At 49.1% G+C, this 16114-nt stretch overlaps 1 pseudogene; it reads right to left on the bottom strand.

Moving 5' to 3' along the window:
* The window catches only part of LOC119450563 (Down syndrome cell adhesion molecule-like protein Dscam2), a 156752-nt pseudogene that overhangs the window by 74877 nt on the left and 65761 nt on the right, over window positions 1-16114 (bottom strand).

Raw genomic sequence — 16114 nt, 5'->3', positions numbered from 1 at the left:
GTGACGACTATATAGGCCGACGTTCCAGGATTGTCTGCTCCGAAACTGCCGGGCCGTCAACACGGGCCAGCGTGGTCGTGAGTAAATTAGTGAGCAGTTGGCCTTTTTAAAATGCTAAATATCGTGACCCGAACTATTTTGATGAAATAATAAACAATTTTCGTAATGCGAAAGTAGTCTACATCCCATAATCAAGGGGATAAACACATAAATGAAAACAATAAATTCAGCCCATTTACTTGCCCTAATTGCGTGCCTCATATGATTATGAGGCACGCCGTAGTGGGAGATTAATTAATTTTGACCACCTGGGGTCCTTTAACGCGCACCTAAATTAAGCACACGAGCGTAGTTTGCATTTCGCCCCGCGTTGAAATTAGGCCTCCGCGGTCGGTCTTAAATCTGCGAGTTCGAGCTCAGCAAAGCAACGCTGCCGTGGTGGGTGACAGGTTTTTCCTAATGCCTTTACAAACGTCTTAAAATGCTTGACATTTAATTGGTGAGATTGACCCGCTTTAAAAAAATTCGCCAGCAACACACAAAAAGCTCCGTCGCATGCCCCCGCGCGAGGGACACGTGTAAATGCAGAGCATAGTGGGGTTCCGTGGTGTTGGTGTTGTTGGTGTGGTGGTGATGGTGATGGTGTGGTGGTGGTGGTCTGGGTTGAGAGAGAAGAGAGAATCGTAAGTAGGTAACGTAAAGTTGTTATTATTTTATTGGCATCACTGTGCCCGAAGCTCCGGTCCAGGAACTCGCGTTTGAAGCGCGCGTCGGCACCCCCAAAGTCCCGTTGACGTTGCCCGACGGCTTCCGCGCCAGCGCCCTCCGGGGCGACGGGCTCCGCAGCGGCGGCGGCGGCGGCCTCCAGACGACGACGCTTGCTCGCCGCCGCCTCTCGTTCCCGTACGCCGGGGTCCGCGGCCCGACGCTGACGTGTCGCAGCCGCGTGTCGTTCTCGACTCGAAGGGTCCGCGACCCGAGGCTGACGCCTGCCCGCGGCTTCTCGTGCACGCTGCTCGGGATCCACTTGTCGACGTTGACGCCTGGCCACGGTTTCTCGTTCACGAAGTTCGGCGTCGGCACACGCTTACGACGATTGCGTTCGGCGTCGGCAGCGCGCCGCCTTGTCTTCTGCCGCCGTGGACGAAGACGATGGTACGATGTCTTGAACTGGTGCTTCGGCGCTGATGTTGGATTGCGTCGAGGTACTAGTTGAAGGTCTTGCTTCCTTCGCTTATCAACTGCGACCGCCGACGAACGAAAGAGAAGAGAGCGCAGGAGTTGACGAGTGGAGCCCGCGCCAACCCGCTTTATATTCCTAGCGCGCGCGTTAGAGGGAAAGGGGGTGGAGAGAGGGCGCGCTATCACGCCAGCACCTGCTGTTGCTACGGTGCTTGCAGCGCTGGAGCGCGACTCAACTACGACGCTTCGCGCGCTGCACATGTGCTGCAAGCGTGATGTAGGGATGGTAATATCGATGAACGATTAATCGATTAATCGACTAAAAGTACGCCGCAAAACGATTAATCGTCATCGATGTGTACCTTTAATTTAATCGGTTTAATCGATTAAAGCAGTTCGATTAATCGTTTTCCAGACAGTGACTAAAGTGGCGTGAAAATTTTGAAATCGTACTGTAGAATGCGGAGTACGAGCAACGACCGCGCGGCTGCGAAGACCGAGAGCGACTGTCGACTGTTTTCCCGAGTCATGTCGAGCTGGCAAAGCGCTTCCCCGCTTTACGCGCACGTCACACAGGCTGCCTGGGGCCCGGAGAGAGGCCGCCCCCGTGGAGGAAGAAATAAACTAGGCGAGAGCATTACGTGAGGCAGCTAGTCTTGGCAAGCGAACTCACCGTCAAGTGATTTCCTTCGCTTTTTACTTTGCAGTAGGGTCAACACGTGACCCTGAGTGACAACGTATTGGCCGATAATGTTAGGTTCGCAGCAGTTTCAAATCAGTGCGCACCCGTTCACCTGCGCTGCTGCCCTGCACCCGGCAGCATTAAACCTACCGCGCGCTCTGATGTGGCGATCACGTGTTGCGCCATTACTTCTTGCTGTCAGTCGTGCTGCGATGTTCTCTTCTAGTTATTCCTTCCTCCATGCCCACCCTCCTCAGTAAGCGCCATTTTTAACATACAGGGTGTTCATTTTTAAGTTTTACGGAATTTTTAGAAATCGCCTGTGGCAGGTAGCATAATTTTATCATTGAGCTGGGTTATTCGATGAGGCGCAAATTCGCACGATAAATCGAAACACATATTCAACTAATTAACGAAAAATCACTGATTAACTTCTTAGTTAATTACTTTACGACACATATAACAATTTACGAATTGTAGCCGGTGATCTTGTCAGGCGTATCCACTTGCAATGAATTTCCAGAATGACACCAGTTTGGAGATATGCGCCATCATACTCGCCGTAAAAATGCACTGTTGTTCCACTTAATTTTTTACCAAAATGCATTGAAGCACAAAAGTAACTGTAACGTCCATGTATTTCGTCCCACACTTTGAGAAATAGTATCTCGAAACTGGTGTCATCCTGGAAATTCATTTGAAGTAGATGCGTCTTGCAAACTCACCGGCTACAATTCGTAAATTGCGATATGTGTCATAAAGTAATTAACCAAGAAGTTCATTAGTCAATTTTTGTTAATTGGTTGAATATGTCTTTCGATTGCTCGTGCTACTAATGTCCACCGTTCAACGATAAGAATTATGCTACCTGCCACAGGCGATTTTTAAAAATTCCGTAGTAGTTGTCACGTAGTAGTTACGATGAAGAAAACAGTCGCAAAACTGTGAATGACGAAACGGACTTTTTATTGGGCGAGCCTGTGCCCACAAAAGCAAGTTTCACTCGAAGCACAACGATAGCGGCGAACACAATCGGCGATCGTCGAAATCTGATCAGCGGCGAAGCGCGTCGGCTTTTATACATGAGTCATCGAAGGTTCCATAGTAATCTCTGGTACCCGCGTGTCTTCCAGAAGGTACTAGACAATTGGCGTCGCTCATACAATCAGATTACATAAACGTCGGAGACAACTGACAACGGATAGAAGCATCGATAACGTTCGAGAAAATTCCGATACATGCAGGCGCTTCCTGCGCCGAGCGATAACGTTTAAGGTGGCGGTCCGGCAGCACCAGCCCCCCGTTTTGAGTACCTTTGGAGCAACCGCGGTGGCTCTTCTACTTAGGATATAAAGTTGTGGTATATACCATAAAAAAAGCTTAATTCTTATATATTCTAACTATAGATAATATTAAGAAATTGATTAATGTGATTTAGAAATAAATGTTCAAGAACAAGCATGAGATGCATGGTTTTTGCGAACTGTGTCTCAGTTGTGACCATATTTAGAAGAAATTACTGCATTTACTGCATTGCGGCTTGCTCTGTAGCTTTAGGACATATTTATTTCCTAGACGCAGCAAAACAATGTTAAATTTTTACTTTTTGGATAATTTGCTTTAAAGTTTGCCAAGATATCGCAACTTCTGTTGTAAACATCCCGGCAACTAAACGCTCAAGGAAGCTAAATTTTCGACAAATTAGAGATCAAGCAATTTCCAATTGGGATGCAAAATTTCATTTATGTACCTTTCTTGGCTTTCCTAATAATGCGACCGAAATTAAGCAATATTTAGAATTCTGGTCCTACTTTTGCCCATTTTTGCGGGAAGGTACTAAAGCTACGAAGGTGCGGTGTAAAACTAATAAAGGTACATGAATAAAATTTAGCGTCCTACATGGAAATTCCTTGAACTCTAATTGTCCAAAATTTAGCTTTCTAGAGCATGTAGTGGCCGGGCTGTTTACAACAGAAGTTGCGATATTTGGCAATCTTCAAAAGCAAGTTATCCAAAGAGTAAAAATTCAACATTATTTTGCTGCGTCTAGGAAATAGATAAATATGTCCTAAAGCTACAGAGCAAGCCGCAATGCAGTAAATGCGGTAGTTTCTTCTAAATATGGTCACAACTGAGACACATTTCGCAAAAACCATGTATATCATGCTTGATCTTGAACATTTATTTCTAGATCACATTATTCAATTTCTTTATAATATAAATAGTTGGAATCTACAAGAATTAGGCTTTTTTATGGCATATACGACAACTTTATATCCTAAGTAGAAGAGCCACCACGGTTGCTCCAAAAGTACTCGAAACGGGGGGCTGGTGCCGCCGGAGTGGGACCACCACGTAACATTTGTTAGCCGGTGAAAAGCGGTCACCGGGGAAAGATAAACAAGTACACGTGTCAATATGAACACTCTGTATATTGCTTATTCCTTCACTAGTGGCAATTATAGTTGACCTCTAACAAATTAAACATTATTCTTTATCAAAATTTATACGCTTGTATGTCTTATCCTGGTTCCACCTTTCAAGCGTTAAAATAGGTACTTACGTGAATAGATAACTGTGTTTCAGCCTTTTTAAAGCGACCGAAAAAAAGTCGATTAATCGATTAATCGACGAAAAACCCCGCATCGAAATCGATTAATCGATGATACGCTAAAGCGACGAACGATTAATTGTTAATCGATTAAAACATTTAATCGACCATCCCTAGCGTGATGCGGGAGAGGAGGAGTGGGGGAGAGGGCGCACCTGTGCTCGAGCTGTTGCGGACGGACGGCGCACGCTACATGTGAGTTAAAGAAATGCTCTGCATTTAAAACAAGCTGCACATATATGTTACATCCCTTACTCAGCCTCCTTTTCCAAAACCACACAAGCGCTGTGAGAGACGCTGCAGTGGACAGCGGCTTTATTTCGACCGTGCGAGGCACTATGCGGTACGTCATGGAATTCCGGCACATTGTCGAATTCGCCATCTTGTCAGCTCTGATTGGCCCAGAGGGCTGCTACGGTCTCTGGTTGGCTCGAAACGTCGCCATTGCAGAATTTGACAATATGATGGAATTTTACAATGTCCACAATAAGGGGTGGGGTGGGCACCCTTTGAGTTGTTTAAAGGGCACCCAAAAGCGCGGTAGACAAGATGGCCTCGTGGAGCTGTGGCCTTGATCGGTGATTCGCCTCTTTTTCATTATAGTTCTCATTCATTCCAACTCGTGCGTCTACTCCAGCGCTCTCCGAAGCTTAGATTAGATAGCAAACGTCCTAAATAAAAATGATTTCATGGGATAGGGTGCTGTCCTCTTGTTTCTAGGGCCTAGAGGCAGAAGGGAAGATGGTGCTGTGACGACTCCAGGCAACGGCAAAGACAAATAATAAGTCGCGAAGTGGGAGGATGTTTTTAGCGGCTTTACTTAATTTATGTGCGTATATATTGGCACAAAGTTATCTGTGCGTTTGCTTAACACAAAATCGTGCCGAGTTTATAAAGCGCTTTTGAAGGGGTCTACTTCACCTGCATCCCCTTTGGTTTGGGTAATTCGCAGGGAGAAACAATACAAAAGTCAATGTATAAAGCTGCATTGATGCACTCCCGACGGCGTCCCTTGATCGTCCACTGTAAATATGTATCTCATAACTTCAAATTTTCAAATTTGGTGTTAGTTATTATTGCGATAGCAATTATATGGACACTTCAACCGGATTTCTGCCGTCGGCGTCGCCGTCGCCGTCGCCGTCGTCGTCGCCATCGCCGTGAGGTTCCGTATAGATAAAATCTTCACCGCGCGCCGTATGCCCGAGCGCAGCGTGCTGGGACGCACGCTATCACGGAGAGCGAACGCACTCAATCCCCCACGCGCAAGCAACGAAGCGGGAAGCCAGCGCCGGAGGGAGCGGGGGGGGGGGGGGGGGGGGGGGGCGCACTTTTCTCCTGCCAACAACCGCGCTCGTCGCTCGCCGCACCGTCTCTTATCTCCACACGGCTCTGACCTTTATGAGCCGTGCATTCGCGGCTCAGTTCCTGTTGAAGCGATAGACCGCACGTACCTTCGCCCGCAGCGGCGTATGCTTGCTGCCAGCGTTTTGACAGTCGTTGTCTGCAGTCATTCAGTGTGATCTCTTCATGTTTGTTTGTGCGCGCTCACACCACGCTTGTTCATTCAGTTAGTAATAGTCGGGTCACATTTTCCAACGCACGCTACACATGTAATGCTGCCCGGATCGGCAGTGCAGCGCTACAGGTGTGTCCCTTCGCACGCGCGCTGCCCACGGGAAGCGCTTCTCATCAACACCACCGTTTCACACGCGCCTTCTCGTGGTCATCGAGTCTCTCTTCATGTCGGTCTACTTACGCCGCAGCACACCTGCTTACTTAATCAGCTCATGTTTACTACAATTCATATTGTTACCAAAGCCGCTCACCTTACTTCGTATGACATTGCTGTGTTGCTATCGCATTCATTGCTTCGCCCTTAGGGCGAAACTGTGACATTTTTTTTTACTGTGGCTTACATTCATCACATTTGTTTTGTTTTTTTCATGAATCTTCCAGACACCTAATTATTCCAAGAATGTGTGGTGCTATTTCACTATATGATCAATCGACCAACCAAATGGTGGTGGTGGTGAAAGCTTTTATTGAACAAAGAGAGAGGGTGAAGCCCGTGAGCTCCATGAAACTAGGTGTCGTCCTTAGTCCGGGACGTCATTGGTCGAAGCCGCCACTCGAGCCCGTTGGACCAGAGCTCGTTGTTTCTCTAGTGCGGAGCTGTTGAGCACGGTCGCCTACCAGTCATGGTTGAACTCATTGCTGTCGATGCGAATATGACAGTTTTCTTTTTTAGGGGCGAAGCTCCTTAGGGTGTGGGTCTGTCCCTCCTCTGTAGTATGTAGTAGTAGTAGGTAGCCACGTCTACTTTTATGGGAAAAAAATCCGAAAGTTGTGTCCGTAGCACGGAATCGAACCAGGGACCCCTCGCTACCGAACGCGCAGCGCTAACCACTACGCCACGAAGCGCACATGGACACACGCACCACGATGACAATATATACCCAACATTAACGAAAGACTGCGTGTTTTTAACGCGTTTGTGCTAGCACGTTACGGCCCGTGTAAGAAGCTGGTGTAAGACGCTGTGGCCTCTCCGCCTTACCCCCGTATTCATAAACGCTCCTCGACTTGAACTTGACTTGCCACCGCCTTGGGCAGCGCGTTCGAAACGCGTTGAAGGCGGTGGCAAGTCAAGTTTAAGTCGAGGAGCGTTTATGAATACGGGGGTTATACTCTCTCAGCAGTCATGTGATGGCGTCGGCAAACGCGGTGCACGTTCCGGCATGTGTAAACGGCTGCGTAAGGCGCTGTGGCCTCTCCCCCTTACTAGAGAGTACTGCATGTTTCTAACGCGTTTGTGCTAGCGTCCCCTTAAGCGGGAGATGGTGCAATTTTAATGAAGGGCGCTGTTATAAAATAGGAATGACGTCACATATGGCGCGTGTCATTGGTGGAAGTCAATCGTTCGATTTAGTGCGGCGAGACTGGGCGAATTACACGGAAGATTCACGGTTTACCGATGATTCCCTCCGGAGCTTCGCCCAATCATCATTCACCGCATGGATATGCGGTGATTTTTATGTTTTTCTGTCATTGCGCACGTGTGATACGCGAGTGGCAAGGTCTTCTGCGTGTGAAAACAACATGAGTAATCCAGCAACCTGTAACTCAGCGCACAAATTTGGTACAACTTGCTGTGGCCTCGCATCCGAAAATTCCTGCGTAGCGCGTCACACGTTTAACCCCAACCTCCTTGGTTGCTCCACAGAGAACACTAAGGTAGGAAACTCTGTCACTCTGATCATTAAGCAGCGGTGGAAACGATCGTCAGTTCATGGATTTGCATGATTTTCTAGCTCGTCGCTTCAGACTTAGTCGCAGCTCAAGTATGCCACGACAAAGCTAGATGCATCTTCCTTTATTGGCCCAAATTTCGAAGAAATACTCTTCCAAGCGAAGCTTGTATTGCCTCACTAGTGTCGGCGTCGGTGTTGCAGTTGATGTTGGCGTCCGAAAAAATCCAAACCGCGCGAAAATAAAGATTTCTCCTCGGGCTATGGAATTGAGCCAACGATCTCCTGGTTGCAAGACCACCACGCTAACCGATTCAGCCACTGTTGGTTTATCATACGCGCCCTTTAAAGCGGGGAAATATGCACGAAGAAGTAGACGCGGCGCCCGCAGCTGGCGCGCACGATCACGCCATACCCCCAGCACGGAGAAAGAATAACCCCAGCCAATTACAGGCGTCCCCTCCCTCCGGATGAACAAAAGGGTGTGATCGCGTGTTCGCTCGCCTCGCGCCCGCCGTTTCGCGCCAGTTCAGGCCCGGCAGTCAGATGAGGAGGCCACATTTCGTTCGTTCTGCCGAAGAGCACGCTGCGTTGAAGGAATGGCAGCGGCAGTGGGCCCGCGAACGTCTCAAAGGCTCAAAAAACTAACCAATTCACCCTGCCCTAGGGTTGGGCAAGCTTCGTGTGTGCCCCTGTTCCTGGTAGGGGAGGGGATTAATTTTTTTTATAAACGCAGAAGGCGATAAGACTCTGCGCACGCGCATAGTCACTGCAAAAAATGTTGCATTCATAAAAGCATATTTTGTTGAAAACAACCACTTGGGAAAGTCGCAAAGCCGTTCGAAGCCAGAAGCACGAATTTTAGGCGAATCCATGTACTTACCATCAGTCTAAGGCTGGCAGAACCGCCCTGCTTGCTGCTTCTATAGATACTGCTACCATAGTTCCCTCCATTAATTGTAATTTTTAAGGAAGCTCTATGGGTTGCTTCAATGAGATAATGTCGGTGGCCAATGACATACTTCAATTTGTGCCGTGCAGCATTCGCTAGATGTGGCAGCCATGCTGCATTGAGTAGAACCGCTAGAAAAAGACCAGTGACTCCAACACTAAAGCATACGAGTATACCTGCTTGGACGAAGCATGCCTGCTTGGCGGGAGGGGTGTAGCTGTCGTTAGGTGTCGTGATAGATGCTGCTGCACTCTAGTGCGTGATACGGCCAAGCATAAAGGCGCTCCATCCACAGCTCCCTTACGTCACCTGAATTTTAATCTTTACTTTTAGAACTTGAAATACATCGGAGAAACCACGGCAGGATAGAAGAATGGCAAAACGTCGTTATTCGCTGTCTGAGATTTGTAGTTTGATATGACATTGAGCTGACTTGTGAAAAGAAAAATATGTATCAACAGCAAGGCCCGTAAATGCGCTTTCTTTTTCTAAACGCGCCTGTAGTAAATTTTTCTTCATTTCATTATACCTGGCATAAAACGACGTGCCACAATATTCGCCTGCCCTGCCCTCTCTCTCCCATCCTCCTCCCCATTCAATTGCGTGCTCCCGCGAGAAAACTTTCTGGCTACGCCACAGTGCAGATAGTCGCGTACTTGCGCTAAATGGGGGCTCCCTCTTGACTTCTCGCACCCTGTGCAATTTACCGAACGTGAAAAGCACACGGGAGCCTTTATCCGCGAGTCAGATGCACTGGAATAGCTAACCGTCATCGAACAAATACGCGAAGGTGTCACGGATCACGAATGAATTGCAGAGCACAGAAGCCGCGCACCTTATGCCGCCGAGCGCTCGAAGCATGCGTCACTTATTAAGACGAAAGCGTTATATGTCTCATCGTTCAGTCGACCTTCAACGTCCTTCAGCGAAAACCGTGTCGTCGAAGTGAAATCGTACTTCGAAAAAGTTTATTTCAACAAAGGGCGATACGAACACTGAGTCACAATGACGGCACAAAGTACACGATGACGACTCGGGACAGTAATTAATTCACTTACTACCCCGACCCGGCCCCACGACTTACCTGTACACAAACGCTCACGCAACAATTTTGATGGTGTGCGGGTCGCCGTCGTCATCGTGTTAATTAAGATCGAGTTAATTCAGGCACTCGAACCCACTACCTTTGGTGGGAGTGGAACCCACGTCTTTTGGTGTTAATTGGAGCGAGGTTAATTAAAGCACAGTTAATCAAGGTAGCGTGAATTAGGGCACTCAAACCCGCGATCTTTGGTCGGAAAACGTTGTCGCAGTTTCACCTGAAAGGCGAAGCATCAATTGCGATAGCAAATTTGTAGAAAGCTATCCAGAGTAATGATAGTAGCTTTATCAGCTGTGTAAACTTGGACATGCAGCAGCACCGGCAACACGCAGAACTGTTGTCGACGCCGTCGGCGTTTTGCCCGCGTTCGCACAAAATGCGTGCGGTGTTGGTGACTGTTGCCGGAGCCTCTGATATAAATAGGCACTTGGTGCCGCAGCTAAACGTCGCCTCCCTTACCGCCCCCTCCCCCCCACGGCCTTTCGCGCGTCGGAAGAAGGCGCGTTTGCTCTACATATATGGTGATTGTAAAGGAGGAAAGAGACGCCTACTTCTGCAGCCCTTAAGGGAGCACGGCGCAGAACGCGCGTTTGTTCTCTGCCGTGGGTTCACTCCCCGTGAAAGCACGCGTCCCTCGCGCCCTTTCACTCGCACATACAGCGTTCGGAGGCGCGCCGCTACGATTTCATCTCCATTGACGTCATACGGAACCTCACGGCGACGGCGACGGCGACGACGATGGCGACGACGACGGCGACGACGACGGCGATGCCAACGGCATAAATCTGCTTTGGAGTGTCCATATAATTGCTATCGCAATAAAACAATAAGAAGTGACATCGCATTCGAATGAGAATGTGAAGTAATTTCATGAATGTCTCTTGACCGCGCAGGCTTTCGCCTTCACCCTCTTTGGCGTATGCTAAAGTGACTGTCAATTTTTCTATCACTCCTAGAGCAGACGAAATTTCGGCGAGGCACGAGAGGGCCCTATCTCCGATTTGAATCCTGACGAAGTTGTTCCGCCGTATGCGTGCAATGTGCCACCTACGTGGCGCACAAGTTTCAGCACTGTTCTATACGTATGTGGAGTCAGACGAATTCACACGAACACCTCTACTGCTTCTATGAAGCCACACAATGATGCACAGCCTCTCAGTTTCCTTTTCGTTAATTTCTTTTGCAATTGCAAAGATATATTGGGCGCATATAAAATATCACAGCTTAGTACCTTCCAGAGGTTTCATCTATTAACTTATTTTCCCAATTTATTCACTCAAAACGGATTGCAGCATAGATGGCATGCTTTCACGGTTCGTTGAAACTCTGTCGTGCTGGCGGACGTGAGAAACTCCAAAGTCGGAAGACAATTTTAAAGCGAAGCTTTCTTGCAATGTTTGAGACACTTTTGATGCAAAAGCGTCAAATGGCCCATTGAGCGAAAAAGCCGACGGCGTCTGTAGCAGCGAAAGAACGGTACCTGAATTCCCATTGGCTGCGACGCCACGTCACAAGCGTGCCTCGCACGCCTCGCGCGGTCATGACACTGGCTCGCGCTTGCTGGCTCGGGCAGCACGTACCGCTATGGAGCCTGAAGCATCTACATCGTCGACGGCCGCAACGTCGGCAGCAGCGAAGCGTGGCCGTCCACGCCAGTGCACCCAATGCCTCCTAGATAGAACAAGGCCGGCGCACTTCGACCCGTGACGTCATGCTACCTTGTCCGACTGCAATAGAATCTAATGGGGAGACTCCCCGAGTAAGTCGCGGTGATTTTGACGTCGCCACTTTCGTCAGGTCAGGCTTGGCAATAGAAATTTCGGTCCAAGTAGCGTGATGTCATAAAGCAGAGTCCGCAGGCCTGCTATCTAGGAGGCGCTGGTACACCGCAGACGAAGTAAGGGAGCGTATGAAAGCATCAATACGAGCTCGGCAGCGTTCAATAGGACATTAATGCTTTCGCATTCACAACTCGTAAGAAGTGCTTAGGTGTCCTCCGATTTTCTCGCACGTATCTGGCCTCTTAACGCCGAACGCGTTTAACGGAATGGCGCCATCTACGAGGGGTGCAGTGAAGAAGAAGTTTACGTGTTTAAAGTTTCAAGCATAGAGTTTCATACAATAATTACTAGAGGGAACCATGGCGCCATCTGCGGCAGCTGCAAGCAGGGTGATTCAGCCAACATGGGATCGGTGGTTAGTAAATGAGTTTGCCTAAGCTTCGTCCTTTTAGCTTTAAACGGCTTTGTTCTACTCCGCGCGCGCCCGCCCGCCCGGGCCGCTGTATCTTGGAAGCCATCTGCGCCAGGGACAGAGTCCGCCCTGCGCTGTGTTTTCGCGGCTTAGTTCGCGTTAATGCGAGCGGCAGCACGAAGGTCAATTCGCTCACTGCTGCTGCCGCGCGTACTCACTCCAGTGTTTTGACAGCGAGTTTCCGTGGTCATCGAGTGAGATGCGTTCATGTTTGCTTGTGGGCCCGTGACACCATGCTTGTTAATTTAGTTACTCACCCAGTCATTCCCGAGCACCAGAGGCGGTGAAGGCCAACGAGCATTACTAGATCAAAAGGAAACCCATCTTCCTTTTCTATCACGTTAAAGATACCTGATGCCGTGGGGATCTACCGGGAATTCTTTTCATTGCGATAGGAATTATACGGACACTCAAAGCAGATTTCTGCCGTCGCCGTCGCCGTGAGGTTCCGTATGACGTCAAACGGCGATGAAATCCTCACCGCGCACCGTATGCTTTATGTGCGAGTGAAAGCGCGCGAGGGACGCGGGCTATCACGGTGAGCGAACGCACGGCGGAGAGCAAACGCGCGTTCTGCACCGCGCTCCCTGAAGGGCTGCAGCCTCTCTTTCCTCCTTTACAATCACCATATATAGAGAGCAAACGCGACTTCTTCGGCCACGTGAAAGGCCGTGGGGGGACGGGAGGGAGGGAGGGAGGGGAGGGGACGTTTAGTTGTGGCATCAAATGCGTATTTATATAAAAACGTTGCGAGGCGAGAATACCATCGAGGGATTCCTCTCCGACACGGGGCTCGATCTCTCCCCGTCCAAATCGGAACTCTTGCTGTACAGACAATCTTGACAGGGAGTCAGAAACCTCGAGCCTCTGGAAAGTCTTCCGATAGTTATCAAAGCCAAAAACGGACAGCCAATACTGAGGGTAGACTCGCTCAAAATTCTAGGTCTGCTCATCGACGCCAAGGGTTGCAACGCTATGGCTCTCAATAAGCTCTCTGGTCAGGCTGGAAACGTCATCAGAATGATCACCCGCATCTCCAACCGAAGAGCCGGGCTAAAGGAGGACATTCTTATTAAAGCTTTCCAGGCCTTCTTTCTAAGCCACATTACCTATATAACTCCGTACCTTAATTGGAGCAGGGCCGAGAAGGCCAAATTAGACGCGCTTATAAGAACGGGCCTCAAACGTGTGCTGGGGTTTCCCCAGTCCACGAGCACGGAACGACTACTGAAGCTAGGGCTCCATAACACGATAGACGAAATTATAGAAGCCCACTCGGCGGCGCAGGTTTATAGACTATCGTCCAGCAAGGCAGGAGTTAGTATACTAAACGAGGCAGGCATTCGGCCCAGGAACGACCCGGAGGATAAAGTCTGTCTACCTAAAAAACGTTAGTTCCCTAATCAAGGTAGACCCGATTCCGCGCAACATTCACCCAGTCAGGGGCGTAGCCAGAAATTTTTTTCGGGGGGGGGGGGGGGGGGGGTTCACCGGCCCGACCGGGGGGGGGGGGGGGGGGGGGGGGCAAGCTTCTGCTTTCCTCTAGGTCACGTGATAAATGTCGGTAGTTTAAGCACACACTCTACATGTATATCAAAGACATGGGACCCCCCCTCCTCGCGTGTGCTTGTGAAGAAATTAAGTAAAAAGTAAAGTAAGCTCAGTAAATACAGTAAGTACGACAGGTACAGTGGGCGTTTGGAGCAACGGTCTCTCATCGCGCCACTGAATAGACCAGTCTTCGAAAACGCATCATTGAGACTACCCGTGCGATCGGAGAAGACATCATTAATTGTTAATTTCCGTTAAGCGTAGATGGCCTCGTCCTCGTCGGGGCGAAGTGCGTTTCACAAGTCAAGGACGGCTATACGCGTGAAAATGCACGTGTGACCAGGCTATACCTACTCCCATAGCAATAGCTTGTTCGCTGCGTCTTTGCGCTAGAAAACTTAAATACGCGCAAAAACGCGTAAGGCTTTTTTTTTCGAAGCTTTCGTCGCCCTGCTCCCTCATACGAGAGGGTTGCATTTCCTGCGGCAAGTGCATGGGCCGCTGTGTCTTCCGCTGTGTGCGAGCGTGCAGCCGTCATTTGCCTTTACGTCAACAGATTCAGAATTGTGCAGAATATTTCACCGCACAGCATAGATATGGCATGTGTACGCATTTTAAGTAGTGCGTGCAACTCATTTCTGCTTCACTTACGCCGGTGCAAACAGGAAGCGGCTTTGTACCTCACAGAATCTCGACTGATTGGTGCACTAGTGATGCAGGAATGAACTCCGGTATTGTTCAGTACATAGTGCACATAATCAATTTCTCAGGACGCGTGAACTCCGACGAGAACTGTCAGCGCCTGCAACAAGAGTTTACTTACGCTGTACTGCGCACAGCAGTAATTCATGCTTGTCGGCTGTCTGTTTCGTGCATTCTATTGCGAGTCGGTGGAATTTCACTGCTGTCATCAACCCCTACGTGTGTACATTGCTGGTTTGAGATTCCACAACTTAAACCGCAACTACCAGCCTTCCGTAATTGCTGGTTTGTGATTCAACAACACAACAGTAATTACCAGCCTTCCGTAGGGGCGCAATCGCAAACAAGAGACGTTTCTCGCGCAGACTAAGCCTACGTTCACACTTGGGAAGCGGCAAGCGGGCGGAAAGGCCAAAGCGGCCGGAAAATTTTTTCCGCGCCTGTCCAAGTTCACATTTGTTTTGCTACCGCCGCGGCCGCCGCTGCCGTTTTCGTCCAGATCCATCTCGTCTGCGTACGTTTGTGGGCGTGGTGGCGCTCATTATCGCATTATGTCTAGCGGTATGTTCATTCTTTGACCCAGGGGCGGATCCAGGTTTTTTCTGAGGGGGGGGTCAGCTTCCGTCACTGATGATGATGATGATTGTAGCCTTGCTTATTTACCGAAATTCACCGTTTCTGCTCACGACAAACCGGCGTTTTATACTGCTAGAGCAACACCTGTAGCCCGCCGTGGTGGCTCAGTCAGTTCAGGCGTTGCGCTGCTGAGCACGAGATCGCGGGATCGAATCCCGGGTGCGGCGGCCGCATTTCGATCCCTGGCGAAATGCAAAAACGCCCGCGTGCTAGCGTTGTAATGCACGTTAAAGAAACCCAGGTGGTCAAAATTAACCCGGAGCCTTCCACTATGGCGTGCCTCATAATCAGAACTGGTTTTGGCACGTGAAACCCCAGAAAGAGGAAGAAGACCTGTAGCGAACCCAGGTATCGGTTTCTCCGAGCTTACAGGAAAAGGACGTTACCCAATACAGCCATGTGCATGGCGGCTGTGCCTGATAATACAGGGTGTTCAAAATTAAGTTTTCTGGTTTTTTTTTTAAATTAGGCACTGGGAGGGGGCACGCGAAGACCACCGGTACAAATAAGTTATGTGGCCAGGGGGGAATAAAGTGAGATGATAATTATCGCTGTGAGCAGCCCAATTAACTAAAATTGAACAATTACTTTTTGTCGACTGCAGTAAGTGGGTATGTTTATATTGAAAACTTAGAGGCAGTCGTGTTTCTACACAGTATCAGTCGGAAGAATTATTCTAGCGTGTCCGTGCTCCGAGATATCCGACTCCAAATTTCAATTGTCGTACTGCGCAGAATTATCGAGTCGACGCGAGAGCGGTTTATGCTTTGTGTTGCTGTGGAAGGGAGGCATATTGAACATTTTTAGGGCATTGACATCTTAATGGGTGAATTGTTGTCATGAGATTTGTGCATGACAACACCAAACTTAAAGCGGCAGTATGAAATATTCGTTAGCATAGCTAAAAAGGTTTCTGCTGTTGATGGTGCAGTTGTTGCTCATGATTTCAATAAAACTTACCATACTTGGAAATCAGCACTCACTTTATTTGCGTAGCCCAGGCAAGGACCATGCCCGGTCGTCTAGTCACCATTACGCACACGGACTGCCCTCCGGCTTCTCCGCTCGCGCCATTTTCTCGGCATGGCAGCTGCCGCCATCTTTACAGGCTGCGTGGTCGCGTGTTACGACAGCGGTTACGGGTTCTTCGATTTTTTTTCATTCCGCCAGCCGTGAGGGGAAGGGGGACAGT

Source organism: Dermacentor silvarum, chromosome 4, assembly GCF_013339745.2.
Source record: "Dermacentor silvarum isolate Dsil-2018 chromosome 4, BIME_Dsil_1.4, whole genome shotgun sequence".
Classification (NCBI taxonomy): domain Eukaryota; kingdom Metazoa; phylum Arthropoda; class Arachnida; order Ixodida; family Ixodidae; genus Dermacentor; species Dermacentor silvarum.
The sequence above is the reverse complement of the archived record's forward strand: the minus strand, read 5'-3'. Positions and strand labels throughout refer to the sequence as shown.